This window comes from Lagopus leucura, unplaced genomic scaffold, assembly GCF_019238085.1.
Source record: "Lagopus leucura isolate 7727_CA_CO unplaced genomic scaffold, USGS_WTPT01 Super-Scaffold_100001, whole genome shotgun sequence".
Lineage (NCBI taxonomy): Eukaryota > Metazoa > Chordata > Aves > Galliformes > Phasianidae > Lagopus > Lagopus leucura.
Window position 1 is genome coordinate 54,632,444 of NW_024962262.1, and position 25,581 is coordinate 54,658,024.

The window sequence follows — 25,581 nt, forward strand, 5'->3', positions numbered from 1 at the left end:
ATTTCATGGCTAAGTACAGCTTCTTTCCAGAGTTGTCTTTAGCTTTAAAAAAACTGCACACACTCCTGAAAAAGCTGTGTGCATTTTGACCATGTCCACTCAATAACTAAAAGCTGTTCCCATCCTTGTTATAGCAAGCATATCTCTAACAACAGTTATTTGATCAATCTCCTTTCTTTGTCACTTTTGCTTCCTTTCTCACCAGCCACAGCTACATTTCTCTATACCACATCTTCTAGCACTGACAGCCTTACATCTGTAAAAATGAAGTCTACCTGCAAGACTTGGTTGCTTGTCCTGCTTCAGAAGCAGCACCACTAATTACCTGGGTCTGATTTATCACCTGCTTCTGTGCCTGCCCATAGCTCCCAGCTAGTAGGAGGGGAGAGGAATAGGGACAAGAAATGCTGAAGTACTGCTGAGGCTACAAAACACTGCTCCCACAAACACCTCGCGAACCAATACGAACAGGGCTTGTGTGGGGAATAAAACATTAGGAGAAGCCAAATTGCTGTATACATACCAACCTATAAATCTTGGCAAAGAATTTTTCGCAGTTCCAGGAATGCATGTAAATAAATGCAGCTGTACAGTAAAACCGTACCCTACAGGGAGGGAAAAAATTTATCCACGCGGGGGAAAACCAAAATATGTAACTCTATCTTTACAGTATAGTACCTGCTTTATAGCAAGACTTCTGCAGAGATTTGTTTCTTGTCCTCACCAAGGGACTGCAGGAGCTTTGCCGCTGTGAAAGGCTTCCCCTGGCGCTGAGCTTCCAGCTGTTCTGTGGGTGAGGGGAATGTGCTCAGAAGAACTGAATGAAGACATTTAGTGCCTTTCAGTTCCTTCCTTCTTCTCTTCTGTGGAATGGCTCAAAGTGAAAATAAGCCGACTTTGGGTAGAAACAGTGAAATATTATCGTTCATCCAAGATGTGATTTGTTAAGTGAACCAGAAATCACGTTTTCTTTAGGAGCAAACTAACAGCCAGAGTAACACTGCTAACTATTATTTATTTCATGTTTCAATATGACCTAGTTTATTATTGATTTTTTTCAGTATTGAAACCTTGATTGGTTTGGTTCTGTTTTTCATTTTTTAGACCAAATCAATTTACTGTTTTAGGCAATTTAACACCGCGTTTTCAAAAGCAGAAGTGTTTTTCCTAATGAAATGTTTTGCCCAAATACTAATCAACTGCAACTCTGTGCTCTCGACTGCTGAGTTGATCGTTTGTACTATGATATATGTTTATGGCTGTATTTCTTCTGGTAAGCAGATATTTGCTGAGCTCTTTCACATAGGGATGTACATAACCACACTCCTGTATTATTCTCTACTGACAGTCCCATAGGAATGAGATGCAGTACTGGAGGAACTAAAATGGTGCACCCATTAGTGAGAGGAGGATGTCAGCTTGGTAGTATCTGTCTGCTTGCCATGCAGCCTCTCCATGCCCTTTCTCAAAAGCAAAATGGCAAATGCAGAAGTTGTACCACACTTGGTTCTTTCATTTAAGCTTCAAAAGACTCCTTTCAAAATGTTTCTGACAACATCTATACATTCATGCAACAAGGAGAGGCACTATCCTCTTTAGAGCTAGTAATATGGAAAAGGTGAGGTGACCACACTACCTTAAAGCAATCAGTCATTCTCTCTCTCAGATTTCTTTTTCTCCTTCCTTTTTGATTTTTACTAGTATAATGAATTACAGTACTATTTTAATAAAAAATATTACAACATCATGGTTGAACTTTAAAAGCAACTGTGAGCCTTTGTCTTGTCAGCTTACATCATATTAGAGCAGCCCACTTCCCATATCCTATCACTGTCCAGTTCTTTTCAGTCCACAGGGCTTGGGAAAGCATCCTAAAATAAGCATCTTTCAGCCCTCTGTGTATGCTCTAAAATTCCATCCTGCAAAACAGCCAGAAAAAAACAAGTTTCATGTAACACTTTGCTGCTTTCTATCTTGGAAAAAAATCTGATTCCTTAAGCTCCCTGGCTGCACCAGGACAACTCACTGTAGCTGTTAAACTCATTGACTGTGACTACTGCCTTCATATGAAACAAAATTTCAGCTTTATGAGCTTTAGCTTGTGTGAAGCCCAGCAATAACGTCATCTGAGCCCTGTGGGTATGGCAGGGAGGATGGACGACAGTGACTCTGTGGGACCAGGTCCAGCAGGACTGCATGCTCCATCTAGAACATTGCTGAGTCTCAGTGCAATCCAGAATACCATTTGTATTACAATATTTTGAGCTGCCAACCACTGGTAAATTTATTTACTGTCAAAGTGAAAAAATTCAGAGATGTCAGCCATTTATTTTATTATACTTTTAGACATCCATTTTGGTGGAAAGACAGAATAAGAGAGAAAATATCTTCCCTCCTCTCTTGAGGCATATTTCCAGATTGCTGCAGTAGATAGACTACTCTTATTTGGATAATTTTCACAGTGTGCATGGAGCTATACAGTGTGCCATATATGAAAACACAGCATGGATTTATTTAATTTTGACTGGGAAGTCTGCTTCCAAAACTTCCCTGACCTTCACACAGAAATGGAGGAAAGAGAAATGCCTTTCACTGTGCTTTCAGTGCTCCAAGCACAACATTAACCAATTAATGCATTAATTATGGAACCCTACGAAGAAATAAGATCTTCCACCAAGAGTCCAATCTTAATTACACCCCAACCAATGACTCTTTTTCAACCGGAGAAAGGCGCATGACTTAAAAACTTCTTTGCTCATATAGATTTAGGGACCAAGATAGGATTTGGTGTGTAGTTAAAGTTCTACCCTTCATTCTCCCAATTAATTCATGGTTGTGAAAATTGACCTGAGGGGAGATTAGATCGCTTTTCTTTAAGTGCTATTTGAGCTTTTGACTATTCCTGTGAATGAAATTCCAGCAATAAAAGTGATTATCACCTTACAAATTTTAAGGAGAGGTTGCACTGCCTGGCACATCAGATTGTAAAATCTCTAATTATATGTTGCAATAAGCAGCCAAATGCTGCTGTAGCAACACACCACTAAACACAGTCTCTTTTTTTGAAAAGTGTAAACATAAACAACAGACTTCTGCAGCAGCTGCACTGGTTGATTGAAAGTAACCAATGCTCTCTTTTTTTTTTTTTACTATTCACCCAGTGGACCCAATTCTCCAGTGATTGACAGCACTGTAATTTGAGTGACTTGAACAGTTCAAGTCCTCTTAGCTACAAATGAGTGTAGAATCCAATCGATGGAGGGGGTAATGATTCCCACGCTGAAGAAAATACAGCTTGCTCGCATTCTCCCAGTGTATTGGGAGATGATTCAGCTGGTGTGTCCTTCTGCCTCATTTCTAAATTAGCTTCATCTGCATCTGACGTATTTCTTCAGCTTGCTCAGAAGCTGTCCAATGTACCAGGGCCAAGGAGGTCAATCCAACCATCGCTTTCTTGTACGCTGAAAGGAGGAATTCACAATCCTGAGCTTTAAATATGCATTCAGGGAAGAATAAATGTCACATGTAAAGCAGTCTCACATTCTTCCCTTTGCTGTTTTTAGTTTTTCTGAAAATCCAGAGCTGTGCTACATGCTGTCCGATATTTATATGTCACACTATTTCCTCACTGTGACAATCAAAGGGATGGAAGATCCCTTCTTGAAAAGCTGCTTTTGTCATTTGAGGGAAATAAAAAAGTGGGCACATCTTCATGGTATCTAGGAAGGTGAATGCAAAAAATCTGTGCTGAGTTTTCTACCCCTGGTGATTCTGGAAGATAGATAGTGAATCAGGAGCAGTTGCAAGGAAAATCTGAATTGGACTGAGGCCCCAGCTCAGCGTGTTGGTGGAGCCGCCTGCTCAGCAGGGAAGCACCCAGACCCTGACCCCACTGCTATCTGCCACAAATCCTGATGTGGCTTTGTGCCCCACCATCCATAGAACAGTGGAAAATCTGAGGCACACTGAAGCTCAGAACATTGCTATTTCCCAAAATAACTTCAGTTTAAAAACTTGCAAAGAGTGGTATGTTCAGTAGAAAATACTGCGTCCATCTTGAGGTCAGCCAAGAAACTGATCTCAAGGCAGTTTTCAGAAAACAATGCAATGTCTTCTGTGAGGCTAATTTTTTCTTCAAAGTTGGGCTACATTGAGCCAAGCTTTCCAAAGAATTCACTTCTCATTTTGGCGCCATAAGAACGGAATTTTCAGAAGCACTTATCAAACCATTTGTTAACCTTCAGAAAAGCTGGCAGTTAAGCTTTACGGATACAGCCTTTAAAAGTACATTTCTGAATCATTTTACAAATGTTTGGTTGCTTTTTCTTTTCCTCTTCTGGTGTGTTCAATGTAATTCCACATTTGTGACACCTAAACTTTCCTGGGGAGCCTTGAAGTAATATCCATCCTGCGCAAATAAAGAAGTTAACTGTGAAGAAAAGACAAAGAAATAGCTGAACAAATCCCACAAGCTGTCCACAAAAAATGGGACAAAAATTTGGCCCCTCAACTTGTTAGACTGTGCTCACAGCTGCAGTCCTGCTTCCTACTGAAGCAGAAAATGATTGCAAAGAGGCGTCAACTGAATCGACAGTGATTCCTTTCCTTCTGCTTGATGTTGGCTGCTATGTAGCTCTCAGAAATAAATTCTATTGCCTGAATATTTTAATGATTAATATTTCAGATATCATAGGCACCTAAATAATGACCTCTGCATTTTTAGTGATGCAGAAACATTTTCAAACTTGTGCTTAGGAGAGGTTTTACTTTGCTTTAATTTGAAAAGCTAGCAGTATGCTAGCAACAGTAAAATCTCTCTAAGATGCTTATTTGTCCATTTTCTTTATAATGGTTACATTCTGTATTTTAAACTGTAAAATCCAAAGCAAAGGAAATATAGCACTAAAGCATACAAATGCGTGGATTTTGAGCTCTAATCCTTCAGACATTCAGCTATTGATTTGGATTGGACAGACCTAAAGAAGTACAAAATACATGCTGAGAAGTCATACATATCTACTCTCTCAGTTAAAAGAATGTTCTAAATGTGTGGGTTTTTTTTCAGGCATGCTTCTGCATTTTGCCACAGGATTTGTCATGCTTTGTGCAGGATCACTTAAGATCACTACAGATTTTGTGAGTAGTTGAGGTGATGCAGAGCTTGTGAAAAATATGGTAAGAGTGAGGAACAGATTTCTTGCTCAGTCTCATGGGAAGATGGATAGAAACAGTGCAAGGATCCCTGCCTCACAATATGCTCTGAAATGTTTGTCCCTGACAGAAAAACTGTCATTTGCTTTCCGTAGGTCATTTGGGGTCATTTAATGACATTTCCTGTGGTTGTCCCTCAAAAATCTTTGTTCATCTCCAAGAAACTGAAACAGAGGGGAATAAAAAAAATAAAACACTGAAAAAGCTGAGTCATTACAAGCAACTGAAGCTGGCCTCAAAGTCATTAAAAGACTTTGCTCAGACATTTCTTCTGAAGCACCTAGAATGACCCACAGCAGTTTACACACTGATGGATTAAATGGAACTGAAATTGCCCCCCAACATGGGAAGCAACAGGAGCAACACTGCACAGCATATGCTGCCGAGAAAAAGAATCATCAGTTTCTGAACCAAATCATAGAATCATAGAGCCGCTCAGATCGGAAAAGACCTTAAAGATCATTGAGCCCATGTAATTTTTTTCATTAGTCTTACTTTCCCTTTATTCTTTCTCTTTCCCACTCACCCCCGCTATCTCAGGGGTGTCTTTCAGAAGATGACAGAAAATGTAGTATATGTATTTTAAAATCTTTAGAAGACATACTAAAGTAAAATATTAATAAGCAAGTCTGGAGGAGACACTCATATCTCTTGAATGAAGAAGGCATTGCTTTGATATAAACAGAGGTTGTCAAACAGCCTGCAAGGCAGCTTAGATACCAGATTTTCTGCACTCGCTCTGGTCAAGGACAAATGTTAAATAATCAATAATTGAAAAGCTCAATATCCCATTATCAAAGCCTTTAGACAATCAATATCTTTTGACATTGGGTAATCCTGAATTTATCAGCAAATAAATCACTGCCTTTGCCTGAAAATACTAAAAAACATGGAGCACAAAATATCATTTATATCTAGAATAGCAAAATCAGCTGATAAGTCTCAAACACGACTGTCTTCATAGCATTTGCTAAGGACCTGAACATTTTAGTTCACTTTTAAAGCAAAATACATCTGAATACATATAGCAGTTAAACTGCCTAACAAGATTTCTGATCAAAGGAAATGTTAAATAATTGCTCGTGGTTTGTGTAGCAAAGTGCCTCATAAAAACAAAGGAACAATATCAATAGAAACTAATTTGGTTCAAAACATAAGAAAACATATCAGAGGAGGAAATAAAAAGAAATGCATACATTCATGTTATTGATTCACAGTCATTTTTAAATTTCCAGTGAGGCGACAGCACTAGCAAAATGAGTTCTGCTGAGCAATATCCTGTTCAGAAGTGTGAGCTGGGTAGTAAGTATTTCAGATTTTGTTGGACATCTTCCACAGTCCTATAAAGGAGTCCTCAGAAAAGATTTCTCTGGGGGACAGTAGGGAAAGGGAAACAACAATGACAAAACCAGGATGGCTACCTCTGGAAGGCAATGTCCAACTGATTAAATATATTTTGAATGACAAACTGAAATTTAAGTTGAATCGTTGCTTCTACAAATTTCTGATACTATGAGGACAAAGTCTGACTGTTTAAGAAAAAAACATGCCAGAAATTGAACCCTGTTATAATAATGGCCCTGTCATGCCTAAAACAGCTGCTTTGGTATGATTTTTAATGCTCTTTTGTTGGGACTGCTCAAAAGCAGCTCAAATAATTTGCCAATGATAAAAACAAGATTAACTTTCACAAAGTTCACGGTGTTTTATAAGTCACTGTCATATCTCAGTGGTCTCAATAGTACATTGTCAGTGTCTACTGTAAAATAACTCAGAGGTATCAATTTTGAAGATTTCAATAAATTCATTGGGAAGGTCACAAAAGCTTTGCAAGGAAATACAAGAGAAGGTTATCCATAGCATAGACATCACCTAGATTTAAAGACCAAAGTGGCATAATCTTCACAATCTATGTTACAGTAATCTCATCTTCCAGATCTTAAATACATAAACATACAGGTTCTTCTCTTGACTGAAATTTGTGCCCTCCAACAAATTCCACACAAAAAATAATAAAAGTCAATGCTATGCCATCTACAGGATGAAGGTGAAGGCAACCATGATTTGTTTCCCTGAATGCTTGCAGTTTGGCTAACAAAAAGACAGTTCCTTGTTACTGACCATGTACCTTTTGGTTTTCTCATAGCCGGTGAAGGAAGAAGGCTGGTCACTAAAAGGCCAACAATATTTGAAAGAGCTGACAGAGTCAAAAACAAGCATAGTAGATTTTCTAAGTCTGTTTTATAAGCAAAAAATAATCATGATATCTTTGCTGCACTGGAAAGTTTATATTTGCTTCTGTACACCTCCACTTAAATTTATGGTATTATCAAATTCTACAGCGTTAATTCACCATAAAATGGTCTAGCTCTAAGATTAAACTCAATCTATGCATTTCCTAATCTTTTAAAGATAGCTTGGAATAATGTCAAATTACATACTTCGACCCTGGTGAAACTACTTTTGGACGTTATCTCTCTCTCCTCCAACCTCCCTTACCATTCCCAAATAAGCTTGCAGCAGAACTAAGCAAAGGCCAACTGCAGCCTTGTCAAATTGATGCTCATAATCTAAACTTGGAACAGTCTGTAACCATGCCAGAACACAGAACTAAGCCTTTTTAGCAGCACAGATGATCCTCTATCCACAGAGTGAACACAGAAGATGGTTTCTCATCTGGGCTTATCTGCAGCATTTGACTGAGAGCTACATGGTCTTATGGAAATTATGAGAAATTTGCTAAAAGAGATGACAGGAGTAAAAGGTAATTTACTAAAATGTTTTGAGTCCTTCTGGAGTGATGCCACCAAAATACGATGGGGAAACCTCACTTTCATCTGGTATCTATTATTTTGGTGTACCATATCATGAGCTGCTCTCTACTATCCGTTATGTGGACTATTTAGATGATAATAATGTAAATGCCAAGAATTTGTAATGACACAGAAAGCCTCCTTCCACATCTTCATGTATAAAGTGAGGTAAAGTGCTTCATGAGTGAATTAGATAGCTGAAAATGAGTCCTAATGAAAAACAAACAAATGAAAAAATAACAACAAAAATACATTCTGATTTTTTTTCAAGTCTTCAATGGTCAGTTAATAAACAAATAGAATAGATTTATATTTAATAGATTTCTCTATGCTAACATAAGCACAGGAATGACAGTTATCTAAGTATAGGAGTATCACTCTGTGTTCCCTTTACATAATCAACAGGGAGAGATTACCACCCCCTAAAAGCAACTCATTTCACGTGTAAGTCAGAAAATCACTGTGTGGAGATGTATTAACTCTCTTCATAGTTATATAGAAAGAATATAAATGATTAGCTCAGGATAAGACATACAACATTTAGACGACTATATTTGATTAATTCAGGATTTCTTACTAACACTGAAGAGTGTGGTATTGCCAGGTTCAAAACACACAAGTTGGCAAGAAAACTCTAACTCTGTCTGGTGGGTGATGCAATTGCAATAGTTCAGTGTTTATTTTTACTGCATATCTTCTGAAATACAGCAATTCATAATGTAACGCTGCATGAAACACCAGTGCCTATGGAATTCCATTTGAAACAAAATGCTGAAACACGTCTTCAAGCATTTATCTCAGCACAAGCATACAACACATCATCTCCTGTGTCTATTTTAGCTTTCTAGAATATTTAGTCCTGTTTAATGAACTTAATTTCCTTAGATGACTGAGAAAAGCCATTGGATGTCATCTTTTTAGAACAGCATGGAGCTGCATCAGCAGAGGGTCAGACTGGGCGTTAGGAAAAAGTTCTTCACCCAAAGGGTGGTAGGGCATGGAATGGGTTCCCCAGGCTGCCAGAGTTCAAAAGTGTTTGGAGAACACTCTCCAAGATTGAATTTCAGGTAGTGCTGAGTAGAGCCAAGAGTTGCACTCTATGATCCTTGCCAGTCCCTTCCAACTCTGGATATTCTATATTTCTATAATTTGGATTTACAGTGATCTTTGTGGTTGTTATTGTAAGGATTTTCTGGGTTGCATAGAATCAGAAAAATCACCTAAATTTTCAGGATAATGATTCAAGAAAGGCTTCTTTGCCATAGAAGAACTATCTGTAGTAGAGACACATAATTCCCAATTTGTGCCACTGGTTTTCTTGTAATGACCCCATGTATTTGATAACCTCATGTTCCTGAGGCAAAGCTTGTATTACTCACCACTCCCCTTACCGCTGGCAAGAAATACTCCCCAGTCCTCAGAGAAAAATGCTATCTCTGTGAAGGCAGAGAGAAACTACCGGCTCCTGATCTGCGATCCTCACGAAAATTACTCAACATAACTCCAATAAAAACAAAAATAATAATAATAAAAACCTCAGTAACTAATTATTTGTAAAAATACATTTAGTAGCTGTGCTCTACAAGGAGGGTAAAAAAAACTTCAGCAGCTGACATACAGTTGTGAAGTAGATTCCTAATAAACTAAGAACATCCACGGCCCTGAGCACCTCCCAAATGCAAAGCGTAGTTTTTTTGACCTTGCCCTCACTAATTGTAATTCTTAACATATGTGTTAAAAAAAAACACCAGAAATTTTACCAGAATGCTTCTCTGCCCCACCCAAGAAGCAGATGAGTGTGTGACAGATGTTACTCATGTTCTTTAAAATGCTACTGGAAAGCATATATATACTACAGTAATGAGTGTGGTATAAGCGTCTGACTCAGAAAAATAAAGCTACGCCAATTTTAATGCACATTTTCCCCAGAAAAGAGCTTTCTGCTCCTTATTTGTCAAACCTTATGGTGGAAGAGTAATAGTAAGAAAGATTCTCAAAGTATTGCTGGGTTTAATGAACAAAAGATCAAGTAGAGGAGTAAGGCTGTTAAAGAAAGGCCAAGATTTGTACTGTCCCTAAAGGCTTTCTCTTAAGATTCACAATCACAAAGGTACTATTCATTGCGTTACAAGAAGCCATGGATCCATGCCAACTCCCCTGATGCACTTGTCCTCCAGAACAGAATGAATCCAGGTGAGAATATGCAACAAGAGATATACTGGGTTCTTCATATCTTCCACTTTATGACAAAAGGAGGAGTCTAGGTTTAGATAGCACAATAAATGAATAAATAATCTAAGGCTAAGCTGAGGAAGAGTACATAGAAATCATGTTATTTGCAGATATCTAGTTAGTACTACATACTGAAAAAAGAAAATAACAGAAGCAAAGTCTTAGGACTGCTACAAATGAATTTGAGAAAGGTAATGCTGAACTCTCCAGTTCAAGAGAAAGAAGGGAGTCCTTCTGGTATATCTGAAGATGGTATTACTTTGGAGAAGGAGTGAGACCAGATAATATCCAGAGATTCCTTGTGTGCTGAAAGATTCCATGATTCTGTGCAAGAAGCTCCAAAAGAGCCCCAACTAAACTAATGGTTAAATCTTTAGTGACAAAGCACATCTGGAAAACTGGAGATCATTAATACATTACTGCATTTTTCTTCATTCAGAATCTGACTGATTTTTAGAAACTATTTGCACTACATTTCTTTTTTTCTTTTTTTTTTCTTTTCTTTTTTCTTTTTTTTTTTAATGAGAACTTACATTTTCCCAAATTTAGAATAGCCTGAATGTTTATTTGAGTTGACTGAGAAATGCATTCCTCTGTATATTGTGCATGGTTGTCTGAGTATTCACATTCAGCCAATACAAGCTGTTTTATTGTTCTTGAGTTCTGCATATTTGGATGTCTGGATTTTTACAGTGAACTGGAGCAGTGCCCAAAAACATAGCTTAACGTAACAGAACTTATCATCAGATTTTGGTTTTCTTACAGCGTGACAGGAAGCGAGAATTCCAGTGCTTCAGAAACCAAGGGCAGTAAGACCTGAAAAGAAAGTTTGCAGGTTGCTTAAAAGCTTTGTCAAGCTGACTTGTTGCGCCCTCCTTTTTTATAGATTTGATAGCACTTTCATGTGATTTTAGAAGCATCTTCTTATTTTGTGCTTTTGCTCCCCAGTTATCCTAGTGCAAAAAATGTGCAAGCCAAGTGTCACTTTTTACATTGCCATAATGGAATTGGTTTTTTATCACATTGAGGCAAGGTGCTAAAGCCTGTGAACAATGGCTGCAAGAGCTTAAAATATCTGACATCTAGACTTGCTGTGGCAGCTTCCAACCAATAGATCTCTCTTCATCTTTGCTTCCAAGGGCTCAGAAATATTCTTTGGACCCACTAGGCTGCACCTTAAAACTTGGAGAAAGGGCCTGGAACAGTCTTTAATTGCCATGGCTTAGATCATCACATTATCTGAGCTGTCTGCTTCAAACAACAATGTATCCTCTCCTTGAAAGGACTTCGGCACAGCTGTGTTACATACACATAAATTTTCCAGGGCTGTAAAAGCCTGTATTATCAGTAATAATAGTCTTTCGCCTATTTAAAGGACTGATCTAAGGCACAGCTAATTTCAGATTTTTGCCTTTAGTTCCTTGTCTCTCTCTAGTTACATAATTGTTTCCAAACAAAGCAGGCAGCAGCCTCAAAGGCATTAGTAAAAAAAAAAAAAACAAAAACCAAAAACCAGAAAGAAAAACCTAGCTATCTGTGCTTTCTAATCCTTAATGTGAGCAAAGTCAAATTCTGTTAGGTGATTATTGCTCAGATCCAGAGGTTATTGATCCACAATAACACAGGCCCCTGAAATACTGTTCACTTACTGTCTATTACAGATTGCTCACTTCAGGGTTTTTGTTTTGTTTGTTTGGTCAGGTTTTTTGTTGCTGTGGGTTGTTTGGTTTTTGTGGTTTTTGTGGGTTTTTTTGTTGTTTTTTTTTTTTTTGTCCTGAATCCTAAGAAGCCCCAAAACTACGGGTTCTGTGTGTAACAAGCATTTGTCACAGATTTAAAAATCACTTCTCATGTTTGCTGAATTTTCATGGTGGTCTGTCTCTGCTCAGCTACAGACCTGCTAGGAGATGCAGAAATAAACAAACACAGCAATAAGCCAAGATCTTTGTAAGTATTTCAAACAGTACATTGAGAGCTGTCTCTGTAAAGTCTGTCATCTTATACAGATTGCTGCAGACTGATCAGAAGAAAAACATTTTGCCCTCTGTATTTTAAGGTATTGTGAAATATTTAAAGCTGAGATAGTGTTAGCGCATTGCAACGAGTGTTACATGAGATGGTAATACTCTGAATCCCTTCACACTGCAATACACAAAATTTTCAGAAATGGGAGTTTAATGCCTAGCATAATTTAGATGTTTCCTTGTATTCTGTACGATCAGCAGAGCGGTTATATAGCCAGAGGAGAGTTGGTTTGAAAAGCTTTTACTTGCAAAGACTTTTTTCCACTCACACTTCTGATGTGAAGCCTCTGGCTACCTGGCTTTCCATGATTTCTGGAAAGTTTCTTCAGAATCAGACTCGTGGAAGCTTTTCTTCCGTGATACAGGAAAGTTCCTCAGTGTGCATCAGCCATTTTCAGATTTTCTTTAATCAACTGTGACACCAAGTACTTGGATTTTTGTCAAGAAAACAACAAAGTTATTTTTCTAGATAGCAATTTCATTCTCTTTTTTTATTATTATTATTATTTTATTTTATTAGTCGAAAGTTATCTTTTCTATTCTGCAGTTGGAGTTAAGCATGTCTGAGCCAGTCTGGAACATTTCAGAGGATGCATGACAGCAGAAAGAGAAGTTTATAAGCAGCAGTAGGATGCCATGTTGAGATGCACACACAGACCCTCTGTTTCCCAGAACTGGGGCATTCATCTATAAACTTATGTGTATATATATATGTGTGTGTATATGTATGTATATATCTGCACATGGTCTACTTAGGGACAGTTTTAATACAGGAAGATCAGCTCATGAGGTATCAATCTTCCAGTGCACTAGCTACACAAGTTCTTGTCATTAGCTGAATATATGTGGCCGTTTGCAGTGAAACTTCTGGCATTTCACTGCCTCCCTCCCAAGCCACCAAGGAATAGAAATGCTGTCACATTTCTTTTCTGATCTGGAGAAAGGAAAGAGGCTTCACGTCACCCATCAGCAGTGACATCTGCTGATCACTTAGAAGCACAATAACAGAAGGGAGACATGCAGCTAAACATTCTGTGCAATTGCTTTCCTCATCCACATCATCACAAGCAAATCTGTGCTTGCATCTCTATTTAATTCCTCTTTGCTCTCATGTAAATTTATTCCAGAAGCACCTCCAATGTGTTTTCTACAGGATGACACTGTAAGTCTGCCAGATTTCTTCTCACTGTCACAGTGCCTAATATAGATTTTTAGCCCGGACATTAACATTTAGGAGAGTTCTAGAGAAAGAGGTCAGCACTGGAGAGAGCCATTTGTGTATGATTACAATTATGGCTTTATGAGGATTTCCTCATAAACCTCTCTTTTGGGGGAGGGCAGATCAAGAGGAAATTTATACAAAAGCACATGAGCTGTTTCCAGGCACTTTTCTGAACTGACATCATCTATTTTTGACCAAATCTTTCACTATAGCTAAGAAGCATGTAACATAGATCAAGATATAAAAGTGCCAAGTTTTCCACAGTTCTGATTCTGCACACAAGATTTTGGACCACACTTCCTCCACAAGCAGCACAGGGGAGGAGCAGCTGGAGGTAATACGATGTGCTGTGGCTGGCAGCTTTGTGCTGGCTATTTGATGCAGAGTCATTTGCCCTGCAGCACAGGACTGGGCTCTGTTATGAATGGTTTTGAAATGCTTATATGCCCCAGGAGACCAGCATGGAGCATTTTAGTCCATAATACATGCCTCAGCCCTGTCTGCACTTGGAAACAGCCCCATTTCAGCAACTGGCTCAGCTGAACTGGAAGGAGGAAGACATAAAGGGTTTCATTATACAAATGCATACAGGCAGAGGGGGCTGTATTTGTATGTGTATGTACAAGTGCCGTTCTAAATATATCTGTGGATTTGCTCTATATTTTTTGAACATTTCTGTTGAAATTCTGTGAGGTATTTTTTTACATCTCTGAAATCATGTACTGTCTTTTGTATTGCCATTGGCTGGGTTTTTACTGTGATTATGAAGTGGATTGAACCTTTGTCGGGCCTTATTTAATTAGGGCCAATGTGAAACACGGGTTAATTCCAATCAGCTGAAGTAGGAATGGCCACTGGAAAATTTATCAGTGTTTAAGATAAACTGTTGTCAGCACCAGCCTGGACCTTTAGCTATGATGGCTGAAGTGATGGAATTTTTAACCATAAATCGTGCCTGTGCACCGACCATTTGAAAGCAAATGAAGAATTTTTCTTCAAATAAGTAGACAACCTCAATCAAAATTTTAAAAGAGAATTGCTTATTTTATCTTCATTTGCATTTTCATCACATCACAGTTGCACCATGCCTTAAAACACAGCCTTGAATTAAGGCAAAATCAGTCACTTGCCATTTCCCCAAAAAGTCTAATTATTTTCCAAAGTGAGTTTAATTATTTAAACACATGGTCATTCTTCTTTCTATTGAATTCCTCTACAGACTCACAGAAATGTAGGTGCACAAATTCTGCAAATTAGTTTCATTCAATGCCTGTCCCCTTTCTCCCCCCAGAATGTTGATGGATGAACTCCAGCACTGATGACTCAGCTTTGCTGCACTGACACTTCCTGCCAAGGGCATTACGATATCACAAAACTATCCCTGCCTTTTCTTCCCTCGCATACACAGTTCGTACTGTTACTTTCCATCACATCACAGCAAGTCAACATGACATCATTTAAGCATTTACTTATCAGACAGCATGTCAACAGTTTAAAGGAAACATTTTTCGCTGCTTGCCTTTCCGATATCTGAACTAAGCTGTGGTAGGCTAGTGGTAGATTACACATATCTACAAAAGCAAGTAATTGAAATGATCCATGGGTCAATACCCAGATATCTGTAATTTGAAATTGCAGTGGCTTGCGTTGCACGTGTTTTATAGATCAGCTTCTTTTTTTCTACCTTTGTATGATAAGATAATCATCAAGATGCAGCAGAGGCACCAGCACAGTTAAGGATATCCCTGGAGCTTTTTGTTTTAGATTGAAAGTAGCTTTTGAAGTCTATTAATATCTCAAGTGGAAGATAGAAAGACCACATTTTGAAGATAATACAATGTAAGTGCTAATGTTAACCTCCATTCTTGCCTAGTGCTGTACCACTAAGTCACACAGTCTGTGGAAGTGCGCTAGGGGAAATGTGAGAGAATGGTCTCATAGAACTCCAAGTACAGAGTAAACGAAAAAGGGAGTTGTAAGTTCTGATGAGTGTTTGTCACAGCTGAAATCCAGTCAACACAACTTTCTCTTTGCAAATATAGAAATTCTTCTGCTTCTGCAGTTATGAGGAGAAAAAGCAAAATGGCCCTCTACCACTATTTATTTTGTTTATAACTCCACTGGGGAGCAACATCTCTGCAAACAATATCCACAGAAGAAGAAAAAAAATTACATGTGTATTTTTTTTCCTGTCTACACTGACTTGCTTTGGGAAAGGGAGCCAAGAAAGATTCAGCTGGCTACATTGCACATATTTCCAAGTATACTGCATATATTTGCTTTATATTTTCAGAGAATTCCAGAAAAGTAAGTCTTTGGCCTTAAGCCTGCAAACAAATCCAAGCATTTTCTCTGTCCAGAATGCAGTCACTGAACTTTTTATAGATATGCTCTAACTTAATTTTAAATAAAGTTTTTTTGGTTTGTTAGTAAGCCAGAGATGGCTTTTCAGTTTTCAACGATATGTCCAGTATCACAGATGGATTTGCACCCCGAGATACATTTCACAGAACAGGTCTAATAGCATTTGCCCAGCTTACTTGGAAAGAACTGTTGTAATAAGAAAATCATGAGATTAGTTTCCCAGGACTGAAAACTATAGCTTGGTGCTCTGCCTGTGTCTTATAAGTTATGTCAAACTTGCAAACTTGCCCTTGGAAGGCCCATCAAGTTTGCATTTTTTTTCCAATAATACACTTGCTCAGCTGTGTACACAGCACTGCTTCCACAGCATCCCATCATGCTTCCATCAATGATCTTCTCAGATCTCAAGGAAAAGAAGGACCAAGAAAAAGTTCAATAACAGTTCTCCTGACACCCATTCTCCCTTTCCTTCTTCTCTTCCAGAGAACAGACATGAGCCAGGAGATGTATACACTGGGCTGTTTTTAATTTTATGGAGGTGAAGAAGCTGCTTGTGCAGCTTTGCTCAGGATTGCAGTAAATTGTACACTGTGAAGTAATTATAATGAAAGCATCTCTGTTCATTCCAGTCAAGGAGGATTAGCAAAGGACCAACATCTGACAAAAACTGACAAGGATGGATGCAATCATAATGTTTCTACCAAAGAGATACTTCTAACCATGGAATCTATAGTTTCTTCAGATCTCTTCTGTTAGACCCACACAACCCAGTTTCTAACCTTCTCTACTCCATTTCTAAACTGCTTCTGGCTTTATGGTTCCAATTGCTTAAGAAATTGCACACCAAGGGAGAATTTTCCTGCAGGAGACTCACAGATAGTTACAACCAATTTAGTGCCAACCAAGTTCTTCTAGAGACACTCTACGAGTCTCTGAAGTTGTGGCAATTTGTTGTGGTTTGGTTGCTATACGATCAACTCATTATGTACATACAACTTAATGTCATCTTCCTAAACAGAGAAATTGGGACTTTTCCTTACCAAATTCCATCATGATGATTTGGGCCACCTTTCTTGATTTCCAAATATGGTTTAAATTCTGATCTTTCCTCTAAGCTTATAATTTACTGTAATGAGTTTCCATATTTTAAATAAGTGAATTCTCTTCTATCAAACATAAATAACAGTCTAGAGCAAACCCTGTCAAGACCTCACGTCAAGCATCTCTTCATATTTTCAATGAAACTTTCATAACCAAGCAGTACAGTTTTTCTAGCAATAGACTGTCTATTCAACAAAATTTCATGAAATCACAATAAAATAAAATAAATAAATAGATAGATAGATAAATTAATAAATAAATCACTCTGGGTAGTATTAGTAGTCTTACTGAAGACATTTGCCAAATAGATTTATCAGAGAATGAAAGTAGGCTGAAGTGATATGTTTAGAATTCTGTCCTGGAAACACTAGATTTCAGTTCTTTGTGGTGACATTCACCTGTCCTGCCAGAAATACAGAAATCTTTACCTTTCTTCAGTTTCCTGTCTCATTCATATCACACTTTCTAATACTTGCAACCAATGGAGCAGTAGCCTGACAAATATGTCTTTCAGCTCCTTGCCATTCTTGTTTTGATCTCTGTCTCTTCTCTTTCCTCTCACTGTTCATTGCCCCTGAGAAGTTGGTCAGGTATCTTTACCTGATTTCAGTACTTACATTGTCTGCAATAACAACTAACAGAATGACACCAAGTAGCTCTGTTGTGTTTATCAAGGCTGAGAGGAACCATTTTTCATTTGTTCTAATTCATTCCATGTAAGCTGTTGCTAAGCTTGAATCTTACAATACATGGATCATTAATCCATCTAATACTGCATGGGGAATCTGCTTTTTCCTGGCAGTCTTTAGCAATGCCCAGTTCTCTGTTATATTCTTGCAAATAAATCACCCACACTAAGGCAAGAACCAGCACTGCAAGTACTCTGAGGTAGCGGTTATTACATGCAGATGAGCCTAAAGAAAGTACTTACAAGTACAATGGTAATTCCTTATGCTAAGCCCAAAACAATATGAAACTTTGTGGACTGTGTTGCAGAAAAATATCTAACTTCATTTAACAAAGGACAATGTGTAAATTACAGTTCTGGTTCACATGAACCCCTAGTTACATTTGCTTAGCAAGAAGGACACATCTACATATATGTACACAAATGCCCATACATACAGGTCTTCTAACATGAATCTGCAGACTGCAAAAAAAGCAGCCAATAAAGAAGACAAAAATATGGAAAGAAGTTAGCCCAAGTAAATACATAATGGACTTGCTATATTCTGAGGGGAAAAAATCCTTCCCAAATCATTTTTGAAAGCCAAGTCTAAACAGTATGAAAGCTCCTGCAAAAGGATATTCATCCAAAATCAATCAAACCAAAATGAACTGTTTAAAAAAAGTAAGCTAAGAGTTTTTTCTTTCTCATGATTATCCTACTATGTGGTTCCTTAAAGAAAACTCCTAATTAAATCCATCACAAGAACATTCAGAATTTCATCGTGCTTCCCTATTTCCATGTTTCCTTGTTAAACGTAAGTTCTTTCCTTGTTAAAGGTAAATTATTTGTATCACAACAAAATCTCCAAGGTACTAAACAATATTGCAACTCAATTTCCAGATGAATCAGTTCAGACAGAAACAGTCAAAGTGAAAAACAAACAATCCAACGTAGGAGAAAAAAAAAGTTCGACCCTGATGGTGAGATAGGTTTGGCATTTATTCTCCAAAGCAATAAACAATCTCAGCACAAGAAACTGTTAATTCACAGACCTATTCAATGTTTTCCACTGTCAGAAGATTAATCAGTTTCTCTACACTTATTCTGAAGCCAGTTCTCAAAATGTGAACATCTTCCAAAAACAGTTCCTTACTTGAGCTGTGCTTGCAATAAATATTTCCTCTTCCAGCAAGCAGTTTTAGTATATTACAAGGAAATAATCACTGATGTCATTCCAATGGCTTTACCACTGTAGAGACCAAAGGAATCTGGTACAAATGTGGCAGCCCACTGGTGTGAAGATGTACATAGTACAGAAGAAGCACAATGATCCCTGTATAGCCTGTGAGGTTATTGGTAAACTGCGGTAGCCCAAATTCCTGGAGCAATGACTGACACACTGCTGTCAGGCTAACAAAGCCGTCATGTCCACAGCATGAAAGAGCTGATGTGGAAGTTGTTGTCCATGCAGATTAAAACCATCTCATGATTTTGAAAATGCGTCACATCTCCTTAGGATTTTTAATGGGAACTACCTCCACATCAGTGAATAAATGGCAAATATTTTAAGCTACTTTCCATTTCCTATTGAAAATATTTCCGTGTACCAACAGAACTCCATCCTGACCATACTATCCAGCATGAGAGTTTTGCAAACACCCTGAAAGACTAAAATTTGCTAAAACTGCTGCTTATCACTATTTATATCAATATGCCCTTTCTAATAGCACACACTAAAATGGAATTTCATCATTAAAGCTTGAACAGCCTAGCTAGTCAGGAGGCAAGTATCCAATGCTTTGACGAAGTGATGCAAAATGGTAGTCAGTACGTGTTTGTCAGGAGGAACCATACCAGAATAAATTAATTAGTTTCCTTAAGACCAAGAATAGATTTGTGTCCTCCTCCTCTTCTCATAATAATTCACTCCTACTTATTCAGTAGCTCAGCGTAAGCCAAGTGAATATCTTAATGGATTTGCATTTCAAAAAAAAAAAAACAACAAAACAAAACAAGGAGACTGCTTTTCCCACTGAAATCTTTACACCACAAGTTAAGCTATTGGGACTGAAGTTAAAGGTTAGATATGTGAGGGATTTAATGGGTTAACATGAGCAGAGTTATCTTTCCTAACCATTCACAGCGTGTGCAGAGACCACTGCCGTGCACTGCTGGGATGATAACACAAGGGTAGGACCAAATTTACTTCATTGCACAGCATTATTCAGCTCTGCCACAGCACAGGAGCATGGACTTCATGACTCAGAAGGAAGCTTTTCCAAATGATAGGATGCTTTGATTGTTTCTAAAAATACCTCAAGCAGCAGTCATAACATCCCAAGGAATTACATAAAAATACTTGATTTAATACTACTTTTCCCTTGAGTAATTCTTTATATTTGTACATCAGAAGAGTTTTGAACATGCAGAGAGCTCATAATAAATGTGTTGCAAAGAAAACGAATCTTTTTATCCTTGTTTGGATATAAAAACCCTTCAGAAATGCTTGAAATACTATGTTTTCTGCCGTAGGAAAAGGCAAATGGGCTTATTTTACCAAAAAAAAAAAAGTCCTGTTAGTGCACGTAGACTCATCATAGAATAAAGCATCCACATTTCAAACTCCTGATCGACCTCTGGGTTTTAATTTTCTCTCAACAAAACCTAAATTTTGGGTTACGTTTATAGAAAAGATAGGATTATACTTTTTCTCACTACTGACAGAATTATTAAAAGAAGAAAAAGCAGTGCATAAAAGAGGGAATTTCTGAGCTATATTACAAGCAGACCTAAAAAGTTCTGAATGCATATCAGGCTGATGTATGTTCGTTTATCTGTCAATCTTTGACACAGCCCCAATTCCTGAGGGCAAGTCCAAAACTGCACAATAGGGAGTAAACAAGAAGAAACATTGTCAGACAGTGCATGACAACTGAATGAAAAAGGAAATTGAACTTTCGTATTGTCAAAAACAACTCTCATCTGCAGAGAATACACACACATGATGTGGAAAATTGTCCCAGCAATTGCATGTAGAAAAGACAATACAGGTAACTTCATCACCTTGAAGAAAAGTACAGCTACAAAACAAGATATTCACCTGTTCAGCTAGTTACTCCAAGGTCTGTGGGAGATACTTCCTTGCTTAATTTTGAAAGAATGTCAATGGTAGCATTTAACAGCACCTTACAAAATGACGGCCATGTATGAACAGGGTCTGTATTTGGTACACTGCATTCCTGTGCAATGCAACATTTCTAAAATCCATAACAGTTTATAAGATAATGTGCTACATCCAAAAGGTAATAACGCATAAAATTATAATATCAAGATTTCCTTTGTCATTTTTAAATTCTTTTCTTAGCTTGCCTTGAAGTCAGTGTTACCTCTTTTTGAATCCCCTTCAATCAATCACAGATATATCCTTATTTTACGCTCTCCAGAAAATATGTGCGCACGTGTTCATGCATATTTGGTCTTCAGCTCAGAAATGAAAGGCAGCACATTCTGCAGGTTGCAATAAATTCTCCAGCCAGCAGAGATTACATATATGAATTCATAGAATTTGCACTTCCTGTAAAACTCTGGGGAAAATATCATTGCAAAATAGCTAAAGAAAATGAAATATGGATCTGTAAAATAGCAAATCCAGTGTAAGGAGATGCACATAAGTAACACAAAGTACTGAACTAGAGCAAGCTCTGATAGACAGAGTTGTACTTCATGCAGACTGGAAGCCACCTGATGCAAACCCACTTGAAGCACAGCCAGTTAAACCAGTTGGTCAAGTCCACATCCATCAGATTTGGAGTACCTCCAAGGATGGATATTCAACAGTCTCTCAGGGCACCTATTGCTGTGGTTGATCACTTTCATGGCAAAAATATTTCTTACACTGAATCTAAATTTCACATGTTCCAACTTGCATGTGCTGCTTCTGATTCAATTGGCATGTACTTTCAGAAATGTTTGGCTCTACTGTTTCTGTATACTATAATCCTATATTACAGAATCAAGGAATGGTTTGGATTGGAAAAGACCTTAAAATCATCCAGTTATAACTCTCTGCCATGGGCAGAGACACTTCAGGTTGCTCAAAGCCCCATACAACCTGGCCTTGATCACTTTTCAGAGATGGGACATCCATAGCTTCTCTGGGTAACCTGTTCTAGTACCTCACTACCACAACAGGGAAGAATTTCTTCTCTTCTATATCTACCCTTTTTCTTTAAAGCCAATAACCCTATCATGACACTTCCTGGCAAAGAGTCCCTCTCCAGCTTTCCTGTAGGCCCCTTTAGGTACTGGAAGGCTGTTGTAAGTTCCTTCTGAAGTCTCCCTTCTCCAGGTACAATTCCAACGCTCTCAGCCTCTCTTGAAAGGAGAGGTGCTCCACACCTCTGGATCTTCTGGCCTTCCTCTAGACTCACTCCAACAGCTCGTTGTCCTTCATTTGCAGAGATCCCCAGATCTGGACACAGTACTCCATGTGGAGTCTCATGATAGTGAATTAGAAAGTGGAGAGTCACCTCCTTTGCCTTGCTGTTCATACCACTTCTGATGCAGCCCAGGGCAGGGTATGGCTGGCTTCCTGGGTAGAAAGTACACACTGCTGGGTTATAATGTTTTTCGTAACAACTCCCCCAACTCCTTCTCCTCAAGGCTGCTCTTAATCTGTTCTGCACTCAGCCTGTATTCGTGTTTGGAATTGCCCCAGCCCAGGTGCGGGACATTGTCCTTGGCCTTATTTAATTTTATGAGGTTTGCATGGGCCCATCTCTCAAGCCTGTTAAGGTCTCTATGGATGGCACCCCTTCCTCCAGCATGTTATCACTCACTACAAAGATAGTTTTTGACAACAATAGGATCCTGCTAGCTTTCTTTTCTTAAGGCTCAATTACAGAATCACAGAATCACAGAATCACCCGGGTTGGAAGGGACCCCAAGGATCATGTAGTTCCAACCCCCCTGCCTAGCAGGGCCACCAAACATACACATTCAGATCAGGTTGCCCAGGACCCCGTCCAACCTGGCCTTAAACACGTCCAAGGACGGGGCATCCACAACCTCCCTGGGCAGCCCGTTCCAGGGCCTAACCACTCTCCTAGTAAAGAACTTCCCCCTAACATCCAACCTAAATCTTCCCTCCTTCAACTTAAAACCATTTCCCCTAGTCCTGCTGTTATCAGCCCTTTTGAAGAGTTTACTCCCCTCCTGGGTGTAGGTTCCCTTCAGGTATTGATAGGCTGCAATGAGGTCACCCCGCAGCCTTCTCTTCTCCAGGCTGAACAAGCCCAACTCCCTCAGCCTGTCCTCATAGGGGAGGTGCTCCAGCCCCCTGATCATCTTAGTCGCCCTCCTCTGGACCCTTTCCAAAATCTCAATGTCTTTCTTGTACTGAGGGCTCCACACCTGGACACAGTATTCCAGATGGGGCCTCACAAGAGCCGAGTAGAGAGGGACAATCACCTCCCTGTCCCTGCTGGCCACCCCTCTCCTGATGGAGCCCAGGATCCCATTTGCCTTTCGAGCTGCCAGAGCGCACTGCTGGCTCATATTCAGTCTCTCGTCCATCAGGACCCCCAGGTCCTTCTCTGCCGAGCTGCTCTCAATTGACCCAATCCTTTCAGCCTCTCCTTGTATGGCAAGTGTCCATGACCCTGACCAGCTTGGTCACTCTTCACTGACCCCAATCCAGTATGTCAGCATCTCCTGTGTGGAAAGCCAAACACAAACACAGAGCAGTTTCACAAGTGTTGGATAGATGGGAAGAATCGTTTCACCAGCTGGCTAAGCTTCCTCAGCTCCTTCAGCCCAACTAGGGAATGACCACCTTTGCTGCAAGCTTCACAAGTACCACCAGGTTTTTATCGCAAAACTTCTTTCCAGACAGTCAGTTCCCAATTGTTCTCATGCATGAAATTACTCCATTACAGATATATGAGTTTCCTCTAAGCTTTGTCAAACTTTATGCAGTTCCTCTGAAACCATTTCTCCAGTCTGTCATAGTCTCTCCGAATGACCCTCCAGTGCAGAAGCGACTCTCTTTCAATTTGGAATCAGTGGAAACTCAGCTGACTGCATTCTGTCCCATCATTCAGTTCATAATAACAGTGCTAAACAGTTTCCAGCATCAATCCTTATAAGGCACCATTAGGAACTGACAGCTAGTTGTTGTTTTTTTTTATTGCTATCACTATTGCTACTCTTTTGGCTTGACAGTATAACCAGCTTTCCACTCTGCCATCTTGTCCACTTAGGCAGTTCGTCTCTCAGCAGTTCAGCTAGGAGGATATTGTGGTACGCCAAAGCACAGGCTTTGCTGAAGTCAAAGTTCATATTTGTTCAGATATATTTTTTTTCATGAAGAAATTTGTCCTGGCAGAATAATGACAGATCAGATACATGCTGCCTTCCCTGCATCAAAATGAAGCCTAATTGTGGCATAAGCACAGTGTTGCTTGTGATTGTGTTGGATAATTTAGCAAAAATATGATGGCATGCTCACACCTCATCCAGATTAATTTATATTTGCTGTCAAGTCTGACAGTGCACATATCCAGGATTAATGTACATGGAGCTATGATCTAAATTAAACACGCTTATTCTCCACAGCTCTGCTGACTCCTAATTCTCCAAGAAACAACTTTATGCATTACTGTGAATAAATACGGGAGGTAACAATTCAGACAAATATCTGACCATGAAATGTAAAATTTGTTTACTAAGATCATCCTTATAGTACATTTTCAATATTTTAATGACAGAACAAATAGTATCTGATTTGACAGACTGTGTAATTTAAAAGTGATAACAAAACATTTCAGGTAAAATAACAGCATTACAAAATATTTACATTTCCCCATGCAGTTAAATGGAGATTTCTCATAATTTTTTATACAAAAGGAAGAAAGAGAAGCCCAGAATAATCAGAAGGTAAGAATCATAATTTTTCATATTATATTAAAGTGCTACAGTTATCAATCTATCAGCTCTTGCATTTGCTTTTGTTATGACCAGATACCCATCCTGCAAAAACGAAACCAATAATGTTCTCATGAACGCCAGTGTGTATTCACAAGAAATGGTGAACTTTCCTCCCTGTGCTTTACCTGACAGAATATCATTCATAATTGATGATTGCTGCTCTTTGAAAATCATTTAAGTGTAAAGCCATGGGAACAATGATATCCTGAAAATATTTCTCCTCTTTGGCTTTGCATGCTACATGCCACAGGATCCCAGGCTTCGTAGCATTTGGATTAAACCTGCCATGTCAAATCTGTCTCTAATGTAACACAGCCTCTTTTAAGAAACTTCTGGCCTGTAAAACTGAATGAGTTTGAGGTCAGAATTCATATAAAAGACTGCTCATTTGTTTGAAGATTTGTTTCTCTCCCCTGGTAAAAAAGGGAAGAGTTTGCTGCTTAATTTAGCTTTTTATTGACAGCAGCACAAAAAATCCTTTCATAACACCAGTCTCACACACAGAGCATTGTGTGATGTGACTTGATATGCTGGCAGACTCTTTGGGATTTTTTCCTTCAGCTTTTCTTTTAATGTAGAAAGTCTAAAACTATTTCAGTGGGTTTTCTCATTTTTAATTCGACTTATGATCTAGTAAAATATTAACTCTTTTTTACATTATTGTTTATATAGCTTTTGTTCCTTTAGCTCCAGAGAAACTATTTTTATTCAGCTTTACAGGTAATTTTACTATTGTTTGGGTTCAAAAATGGAAAAGGAGAGACGGAGATAAAATATCTCCTTTTTCAGTTGGGATGCCCTAGAAGGTGAAGCTTCCCAGACTGCCAGTAGCACTAACATCACAAATGTATTTCCTTTTTTACTAATAATTTATCGTATTCTGCCTTAGGAGAGTTCAAAAATTCACTAAACCACAGTTCAGTGAGCTTGTTCCCAAAGCTTCAGGGCAGATAAAAA